Below are 10,511 nucleotides of genomic sequence, written 5' to 3'. Positions count from 1 at the left end.
CAAGTCCGAGTGCTTTGATAAGTTCAAAGAATACAAAGCTGATGTGGAGAAACGTCTAGGTAAAAATATCAAGACACTATGATCGGATCGTGGTGGCGAATACCTCTTAGGAGAGTTTAGGAATTACTTATCGGAGGCCGGGATTCAATCCCAATTGTCTGCACCTGGAACACCCCAACAGAATGGTGTAGCAGAACGAAGGAATAGGACTCTATGGAGATGGTTAGATCGATGATGAGTTATTGAATTACAAATCGTTTTGGGGATATGCTACGGAAGCAGTGATGCGTTACGAACTTAGTACCTTCTCAGTTTCTTCTACTCCCATAGAATTGTGGAATGGGCGAAAACCAGTCTAAGACATATTCGGATATGGGGTAGTCCGGCACATGTCTTGAAACACGATCTTGATAAGTTAGAATCTCGTGAAGTTCGCGTGTTTGTAGGATATCCCAAGGGAAAGGTGGTTTATTTTATAGTCCTAAAGACTGAAGGTCATTGTTAGCACCAATGCCCGGTTTTAGAAAGACTATATAATGGATCACAAGCCAGTGGTAAAGTTGTTTTAGAAGAACTTAGAGAGGACATGTCTACTTGGTGCAACGATGACAAGATGAAGTACCATCGCAACACGTGTGCACATGATACACAACCACGCAGCAGGCCTCGTCGTAGTGGGAGGTTGTAAGTCACGAAAGATTCATGTTTTGGGAGAGTCTTGGACTTGATCCAGGGTAAACATGAACACGATCCCCATATGATGAAGCACTCAAGATATAGATGCGGATCTTGGCAAAAGCAATGAATTGCGAAATAAGTCCATGTACTCTAATAAGTGCGAGCTTGTAGAACCACACGATGGTGTAAAAGCGTTGGATGCAAGTGGATTTACAAAGGAAAAGAGGGACGGGAAGGTGGAAACCTTCAAGCTAGGCTTGTTGGAAAAGGTATCGAATTGAGTTATGAGGAAACCTTTTCACCGGTAGCCATGCTTAAGTCTATGGATACTCTTATCCATCATTGCTTTCATGGATTATGATTTGGCAAATGGATGTCAAGGCGACTTTCCTTAATGGAAGTCTTGAAGAGAACATCCATATGAAACAACGGAAGGATTTATTGAAAAGGCAAAGAGCATCTAGTATGCAAGCTCAATCGGTCCATTTATGAATCAAGCAACTTCAGGTCTTGGAACATCCGGTTTAATGAAGTAATCCGGTCATATGGATTTATTCAAAGTCCGGATGAGTCTTGTATAAGAAGTGTAACGGAAGCGTGGTGGTATTTCTTGTACTATCGTAGATGATATTTTGTTAATTGGCAACAATGTCAAGGTATTATCAGACGTAAAGTATAGTTGTCCAAACAATTTGATATGAAGGACTTAGGAGAATGTGCACATTCTTGGGATCAAAGTTATAAGGGATCGCAAGAAAAGAATGTTGTGTCTATCCCAAGCTTCATATATAGATACAATCCTTGCTCGTTTTAGCATGCAAGACTCAAGAAGGTTTCTTACCTTTTAGACATGGTAGCTCTATCTAAAGAGATGTCTCCAAAGACATCAAAAGAGATAGAGACAAGCGATTCCTTATGCTTGGTGGGAAGCCTAATGTATGCGTATTGTATGAGACACGATATACATTTCGGCATGGTCAGAATATCGAGTAACCTGAACAGGACATTGGACTGCGGTAAAGCATATATTAAAGTACACGAGAAGGACTAGGGATTATATGCTAGTTTACCAGCGGATGATTTGCTCACATGGGTTACAGGATTGATTTCCAATCGAGATAGGGATAACGATAAGTCTACATCGAGCTATGTGTTTACTTTGAGGTGGAGCAATTTCATGGAGGTGTTAGCGAATGCGTTTGGACTCAACCGTGGAAGGAGTATGTAGCGACCTCCGAGGCATTTAAAGAAGTATGGCTCGGAACTTCTAATGGACTTAGATGTGATTCTGGTTTGCCCAATCATCACAATTTATTGTGATAACAGTGGTGCGATTGCAAACTCGAAGGAACCACGAGCCCATAAGGCAAGTAAACATATAGAGCGAAGTACCACTTGATAAGAGATATCGTGAGCGAGGAGAAGTTGTCATCGCCAAGATTGCATCAATGGATAACTGGCGAGATCCTTTCACTAAGGCCCTTCCCAGAAAGCTTTCGATCGGCATGTGGAGGAATGGAATCGGATGTATGGTAGAAGATATGACTTAGTCATTAGTATAAGTGGGAGATTGTTGGGTGTATACCGAGCCTAAGCTTTGTAAACATTCATTATGAATAAAGAATCACATTTGGTCTAATTATCTACATTTGTTTGTAGTTGTTCATTTAATTTATATTGTAGATAACATAGTATGTGGTGTCACATACAGAAGATGATGTTATCGTACCTTATAAATTATAAACGATAACTCACGACCGTAATGGAAAGGAACAAACCATTAGAAAGTCGTAGTGTAATTAGGTATTAGTTTATCTTGACTATATAATTACACTAGTACACTCAGAGTGTATTGAGTAGACTGATAGGTCGCCTTTATTATCTTGACTTTATAAAACAAAGACCTCGATTATTATGGAAGTGTGTGCTCTTAATCCTAATATAATAACAAGCACATATGTTTGATATTTATTTCTTTAATTTATCAATGGGTGAGATTTAGTTCGATGAATCAATAAACCCGATAAATTGGGAAATGGTATCACTACAGGTGTGTGTTGTTGATTATAGAAGGAAGCTGTCCTAGTGATACTAGGTTGATAATGTCCTCAAGAGGAGCTCATAAAGATTGTCATGTTAAACCTGCAGGTGGACTTGGTCCTACATGATAATAAGGTTGAGTGGTACTACTCTTGGACTTAGATATTAATTAAATGAGTTGTCGTTAACTCACTTAATTAGTGGACATTCGATATCTTAAACAGGAGACTAACACACTCATATAAGAAGGAGCCCAATGTAATTTGGGATTGGTGCGGTAATTCAATGATAGTTCTCTAGTGGAATGAATTATCATTGATAAAATTAAGTTGTGTGTTCGGCGAACAGGATGCTTAATTTTATCGGAGACCAAAACAATTCCTCCTCTCGGTCCCTATCGTAGCCTCTTATTTATAGAGTACTATACATATACCCACCTTTATACCCACCTAAAGGGGCCGGCTAGCTTGGGAACCAAGCTAGCTAAGCTTGAGTTTAAGGTGGTAGGCCTAGCAGAACCCAAGCTAGTAGGGCCATAATTAAATAAAAAGAAATTTAATTTTAGATTTTATTATTATGTGGAAGATATATTTTAAAGAGAATTAAAATTAAAATATCTCTCTTGTAAAAGTTTTACAAAAGATTAAAGAAAGAGATTAGATCTCTTTCCTTATTTGTAGATTGGAGAGTTTTATTTTCTCTTTAAAATTATTCACATGTTAATAAAATTAAAATTATAGATATTTCCTTTTATTAACCATGAAGAGATTTTAAAGAGAATTTTATTTTTAAAATTTCTGAAACAAATAAGGAAAGTTTTAATTGTTGATTAAAACTTGTCCAATTTGTTTCCTCTTGATAATTGAATTGTTTAATTGAAATATTATTTTATTTTCTCAATTAAATCATGTCAAGGAAATTAAGGAAAATTTGTTGTAATTAAATTTCCTAATTTACCTAGGCCAAGGAATATAAAAGAAGGGTGAGGTGCCTTCAAGAACATCATCTATTCCTCTCCTCTTTTGCTCCTTGGTGTGGTCGGCCATCATCTCCTTCTCTTCCTCTTGTGGTGGCGAACCTCTCCCTCTCCTTGGAGTTCTTGTGGTGGTGGGATACTACTGGAAGAAGAAGAAGAAGGAGAAAGCTAGCATCTCTTGGAGCTTGGTTAGTATTTTGTTTTCCTCCTTGGTGAAGTTTCCCTTTGTGGCGAACCTTGCTTGGAGAGAAGAAGGTGGTTGGTGGTTTCTCATCTTGGAAGATCGTTGCCCACACAGCGTCCGGGTTAGAAGAGGAATACGGTAGAAGATCAAGAGGTTTTCTACAAGGTATAACTAGTAATTTCTATTTCCATCATGCTAGTTATTTATGGAAATAATACCAAATACAAGAGCACTACTAGTATTTGAATATGGTTTTTCGAAGTTGTGTTCTTTTGTTTCTTTCTTTTCCTTGTGATTTGATTGTTCTCTTTGGTTAACCTAAAGTTATTTTAGGAAATTAAATATTAGCTTTCTATTAAAGGTTTTGTCTAGTCGGTGGTGGTTGCTCCCATATCCAAGAAGGCCATGTGCCTCGCCTTCACGTATCTGGGAACCTTTTATGGAAATTGATATTTAATGGAATTAATAACTTAAGGAGACTTGGGTCGAGCGTGTTAAGTTCGCAGGAGATCCAAGTCAAAACCTAAAAGAACAAATAGATTAAGTTTTGGATCAAACGTGTTAAGTTCGCAGGAGATCCAAATTTAATTTAAAAGAACACATGGTAGCTAGAAAGGTTCAGACCTTTGTACAAAATTTTTGTACAATGGAACCTATAGGCTTTCCGAGTAGCAACCAACACTTGGCACATGGGAAGTCGGAGAGGGCTCGGTAGCTCGTTCTCCGGACTGTGGTCAGAGAGGGCTCGGGAGCTCGTTCTCTGGACCGGATGGTCGAAGAGCTCGGTGGCTCGTTCTCAGGCGTGGACGAGAGGGCTCGAGGCTCGTTCTGGACGGATGTGGAAAGTCACGGTGAGTGAAGCAGGCGGGATAAGTCACAGTGAGTGAGGCCAGGCGGTGGGAAAGTCTGGTGAGTGAAGCGGGCGGTTGGAAAGTCCTAGTGAGTGAAGCCGGGCGGTTGGAAATCTGGTGAGTGAAGCCAGGTGAAAACCCTAGTGAGTGAAGCTAGGTGAAAGTCCTGGTGAGTGAAGCCGGGCAAGGGAAAATCCAGATGGATCAAGGGTGATCGGACATCTGGTGTTGAGAAGGTCAAGTAGGTCAAGGGAGTGACCGGATACTTGACACGAAGAGAAAAGTCCAAGTGGGTCAAAGGGATTGACCGGACACTTGGTGGGGAGTCTTAGCTGTTGGTGCAATCGACCTAGGTTTTGATATGTGTGTCAAAGAGTTTAAGTTAGGCTTTCATATGTATTTGATATGTGTTTGAGTCTTGCAGGACTTTGTGGAACACATGAGAACTTAGTGTGAGCCAAGTGTGGGAAGCTCATCCAAGGGCTCGGATCGTTGAGTCGGTGAAGGGTGGTGTGGAAGACATCCGAGGACAAGCGGAGAGGAGCCGAGGAAGTGGACTTCAAGGCGTGAAGGATGGCACGGAGGGCCGGGCTCGGGTGCATCGAGGACGAAGGAGGAAGAGGACTTAGGCGACTCGGGAAGGATGAGAGGAGAATGTATTGGGACGATCGGTTGGTCATGGGACGATCGGTCCTAAGACCATCGTGGTACATGACCGCTTAGCGGGGCTCTAAAGAGCCGTTGGCGTTGCTAACGGCTAGCACAAGCATGGACGGGTGTCAGGGTTTGAGTTGATTGGTGATCAACTCTTTCCTCTTATTTAAGGGAGCTTTGGGGCATTGAAGGGACTATTGATACTCATTGTAAACCTTCGAATCTTGCCCAAAGCTTCCAAGCCAACTCTTCCTTCTATAAGTTTGTTCATCTTGTAAAGGAAGAGAACTTTGAGAGGTTTGCCCTAATGAGAAAGATATGGGACTGATCCACCAAAGGATCAAGGGCTCGTCCACCTCAAGGACACGTCGTGGAGTAGGAGCAAGCAATCTCGAACCACGTTACATCGAGCGTGTTAGCGTTTGTATTCTCGTTGTGGTTCATTGTTTTAGTTTCTATATTTCGCTTCATGACTAACATCTTGTAGAAGAAATCAATTTGGGGTGGCCTAGCTATCCAACCCCTTGGTGTGCCACCGTCCTCCAACATTAGCGGTCAAGGGTGACGGATGCTAAGCATGATGTACCAAGAGGTCAAGGTTGACGGATATTGGTTTGGACTTGATTTGGGCAAAAACCAAGACTGGATCGATGCGGACCGATCGAGCGATCGGTGTGCCTCAGGAGCTTCTTGATCGGCACAGGGATGATCGGCGAGGCTGATCGGTCCGGGACCGATCAGAATGCGCCTGAGAGTTGGGCAACTCTGCAGAAAGCATTCGATCGATGCAGGGACCCGATCGGTAAACCGATCGGTCTCCATGACCGATCGGAAAACTCTGGACCGATCGGGGTGGAGCCGATCGGTCGTGCCCAGTGTGACTCAGCGGCTAGTTATTCGAACCGTGTTACGGCCTTTTGCTTGCGGTTCGCAGGTTGGCTCGGGATATCGAGAGGTTATAAAAGGAGATCGAGGGCTGCTACAATCTTCTTCTACTTCTGCTTCTTCTTGATCTTCTTTTGCTTCGCAAGTTATTGCTTCCGCTATTCTAGAGCTTTGTTAAGCTCGCTTCAAGCTTCGCGTGAGCTTCCTCGACTTCTTCGGCTGCTTTCACCCTGTGATTTTGTGAAGTTGGTGCTTCATCTACGATTTCAATCTGACGAGAAGGCAAGCAAGAGTTGTTACATTCATCTTTATATTTGTATCTTCTTGTGCTTCTTGTACTTGTACTCGATCTTCTTGTTGCAAGAGTTTGTGGTGAGGTTTCTCCACCGGAAGGAATTCTTATTAGCCGGTTTTCCGGGGATACGCCGAGGAGTAGGAGTTTCATCTCCGAACCTCGTTACATCGTCGAGTTCGAGTTTGAGGTTTGATCTTTCCTTTTGTGTTTCTATTTAGTTATTTCCGCTGCGCTAACCTTGATTTGTAGAAAGAAACGAACGATTTGGGGCGGCTATTCACACCCCCCCTCTCTAGCCGCGATCATCGGTCCTAACACATATAAGTTCGGCAGGCAAAGGCCGACCGAGGGAGGGTCGACCAGGCGAGAGGGCTTATATACGCCCAACTGATTAACTTCGACTGACAAGGCATGATTTGTCGAGCCCCATAGACCGGTCAACTACAGTGGGTCTGTGGAGCACATAGGACCGACAGACGAAGATCAACCGAATATAAAAGACCGATCAAGTATGTATGGTCGGTCAGATATAACGGATCAACCCGGTGTAAGGAAAGTTTAACCTTAGGCGGTCCGGAGCATAGCAAGGTCACTCGAGCTTATAAGTTTGGTAAGTAAAGACCGATTGAGCATGGGTACTCGATCGTACATACATAACCGACCGAGCATAGAGAATCAGCATAGCGTAGAAGTTCTTAACCTTGCGCACAACAGACAGGGATCAGACGAATGTAATAGACCGATCGAGCCTATAAGTTCGATAGGCAAAGGCTGGTCGGGTTTAGTAGACCGGCCGAACATAAAGACATTTTAGTCTTATATGATACTTAACATACGACCGATTGAAAGAAGGGCTATCAGATAATACTGTCTCTATAAACCCAACGATTTGATCTTGGTCAGTAAGGTATGGTCGGTCGCTCTTAAGGGATCGACTGAGCATATGAGTTTGGTAAGCAAAGACCGATCGAGCACGAGTACTTGATCGGGCATACATAACCGACCAAGCATAGAGAATCGGTCGAGCGTAGAAGTTCTTAACCTTGCGCACAACAGACAGAGATCGGACGAACGGAATAGGTCGATCAAGCCTATAAGTTCGATGGGCAAAGGCTGGCCGGGTTCCATAGACCAGCCGAATAAGAGGCATTTAGTCTCACAAGACCCTTAGCCTACGGTCGACTGAAGTAAGGGCTATAGGGTAATAGTGTCTCTATAAGCCCGACTGGTTGATCTTGGTCAATGATGTAGGATCGATCGTGCTAAATAGACCGGCCGAGCATATGAGGTCGGTAGGCAAAGAACGGTCGAGTGTAAGAGACCGATCGAAAGTAGAAGCATTTAGCATTAAGCTGCCCTAAAGGCCTATATATGCCTGACTAATTAGTCTCGATAAGGTAGGACCGGCCGAGCTTAATAGACCAGTCGAGCGCAGAGGCATTTAGTAGCATATGATCGATCGAAGGAAGGGTTAAAGGGCAATGGCGTCTTTATACGCCTGACTGTTGAATCTCGGTCGACAAGGTGTAACCGTCCAGGGTCAATAGACCGAACGAGTATAAGAAATAGATTGAACATAAAAGTATTCAACCTTATACGATTTCTAGCATATTTATAATAGTAAAGTCCTGGTCGGGTATAAATAATCGATCGTGTACAAAATATCGATCGAGACTAGTACGAACAGAAGATATTCCTCATATATGCAGAATGAGTTTATGTGACTAACCAGGTATATGTAACAGGTGAACCATAATAATATATACAATCATATGACAGTTTAATCAATTTGGTGGCAAATAGCTTCTAGAAGTTTCCGCAGGTATGCTAAACGACAAAGAAAATACATCTGGGGTAAGAAAAAGATTCCTTAAACTATTATTGCAGTTCTAACTTACATCATCTCTTAACAAACTTTAACAAACCGGGGTCCACCTCATGACTGTGGAGGTTAGATGAGGTGGAATAAAAAGGAGAATCCTCTCCACTGGCAAGGTACGCAAACATACGCATTGCATCCAAATCAAACCCTAATTTTTCATCTTCTTCGATACTGCTTCTTCTTCATCTCGCCGGATACTAACTTGAGCGTCAGAGGGCCTAACCAGGGATTCCCACCCCGGTCTTAGGTCACTGACGCTTTGTCGGTTAATCTCATTGTGTGCAGGGAGACGAGGTCATCTACTAGATTGTTGAGTTTTGGCTGGTCCACGGAGTTATCTCGTCGGAATTCCTTTTCTGTGATGTATTATTCATAGATCCGCTTTGATTCTCTCAGATCTATTGTTCTATATTCAAGCATCGGTAAGGTTCGCTGTGGGTTTCTCGGACCTTTCCCCGTTCATCAACATCAAAGCTATTATTCGCCATCACTCGTCGTCGCTCAGTGCTTCATCCTGCAAGCTCTCAGATAGGATCAACACTTATGATTGAGCAATGGGGTATAGCTTCATCCCAAAATTTATGCAGAATTGATGCATGATGGAGAAGACCTAAGGCAATTTCTGTTAGGACCTTCGGATAGCGGCTAGAGAGGGGGGTGTGAATAGCCGACCCCAAATTCTCGTTTCTTCCTACAATTTGAGTTAGCGCAATGGAAATAAAGAGTAGAAACGAAAATGGAGAAGATCAAACCTCAAACGCGACGATATAACGAGGTTCGGAGATGATACTCTTACTCCTCGGCTTGTCCGTAAGGTGGACGAATCCTATCAATCCGTCGGTGGATGAGACCCCGGAAAACCGGCTAATAAGAACTCCTTTTGGGTGGAGAAACCTCACCACAATTCCTTTTGCAACAGCAATAATGGAGTACAAAGAATAGAGCAAGAAACAATGGACAATATGAATGTAAAAACACCCTACCAAGTTTGCTTGTCTTCTCGTTGTCTACTGGAGTCCGTTGATGAAGCAGTAACTTCACGGATCCAACAACAGCAGCTAGAAAACCAGTCGATGGAAGCTCACACGAAGCTTCAGAAAATGAAGAGCTCAACAAAGCTCTGATCGCAGGAGCAAGAACCAGCAAGAAGAAGCACAAAACTCTACTGTAGAGGCCCTTGATTTATATGAACCTGCGAAGAAGAAGAAAGAAGAAATCTAGCCGTTGTGTCTCAACAGCTAGACCTGGACCGATCAGGCTCCACCATGATCGGTCCAGGATGGCTCTGATCGGTCAGGGGACCGATCAGGCCCTAGGTTGATCGGTCCCCAGACCGATCCCTACTCTCACAGAGAGTGTTGCCGCGATCTCTGATCGGTCTGTGGACCGATCAAGCCCTAGTCTGATCGGTCCCGGACGATCCCAACTCTCCGAGAGTTGGTTGCGAGACCTGATCGGTGCGTGGCCGATCGGGCCATCCTTCTCCCAATGTTTGGTTCGATCGGTCACGGATCGATCAGATGACCCGATGTATCCTGGATCGGTGCTGCGACCGATCTAATTTCCGACCTTAAACCCTAAAGCCTTCGATCTAGAGCGAGCTACCGGGCCCTCTCGACCTAGTCCGGAGAACGATCTCAAGGCCCTCTCGACTTCCGTCCGGTCCAAAGAAGCGAGCTCGGCCCTCTCGACCTAGTCCAGAGCGAGCCACTGAGCCCTCTCCAACTTCATCCGGTCCGAGCAGGCTGAGCCTCTCGACCTAGTCTAGAGAACGAGCTACCGATCCCTCTCCGACTTCATCCGGTCTAGAGAACGAGCTACCGAGCCCTCTCCGACTTCGTTTGGTCCAGAGAACGAGCTCCCGAGCCCTCTCTGACCTAGTCCGGAGAACGAGCTGTCGAGCCCTCTCCGACTTCCCATGCCAAGCTTCCATACTTGGACTTTTCTCGTGCCAAGCTCCCTGCTTGGACTTTTCCGTGCCAAGTCTCCATACTTGGACTTTTCCCCGTGCCAAGCTCCCTGCTTGGACTTTTCCGTGCCAAGTCTCCATACTTGGACTTTTCCCC

This window comes from Zingiber officinale, chromosome 8B, assembly GCF_018446385.1.
Source record: "Zingiber officinale cultivar Zhangliang chromosome 8B, Zo_v1.1, whole genome shotgun sequence".
Classification (NCBI taxonomy): Eukaryota; Viridiplantae; Streptophyta; class Magnoliopsida; order Zingiberales; family Zingiberaceae; genus Zingiber; species Zingiber officinale.
Note: the sequence above shows the minus strand (reverse complement) of the source record.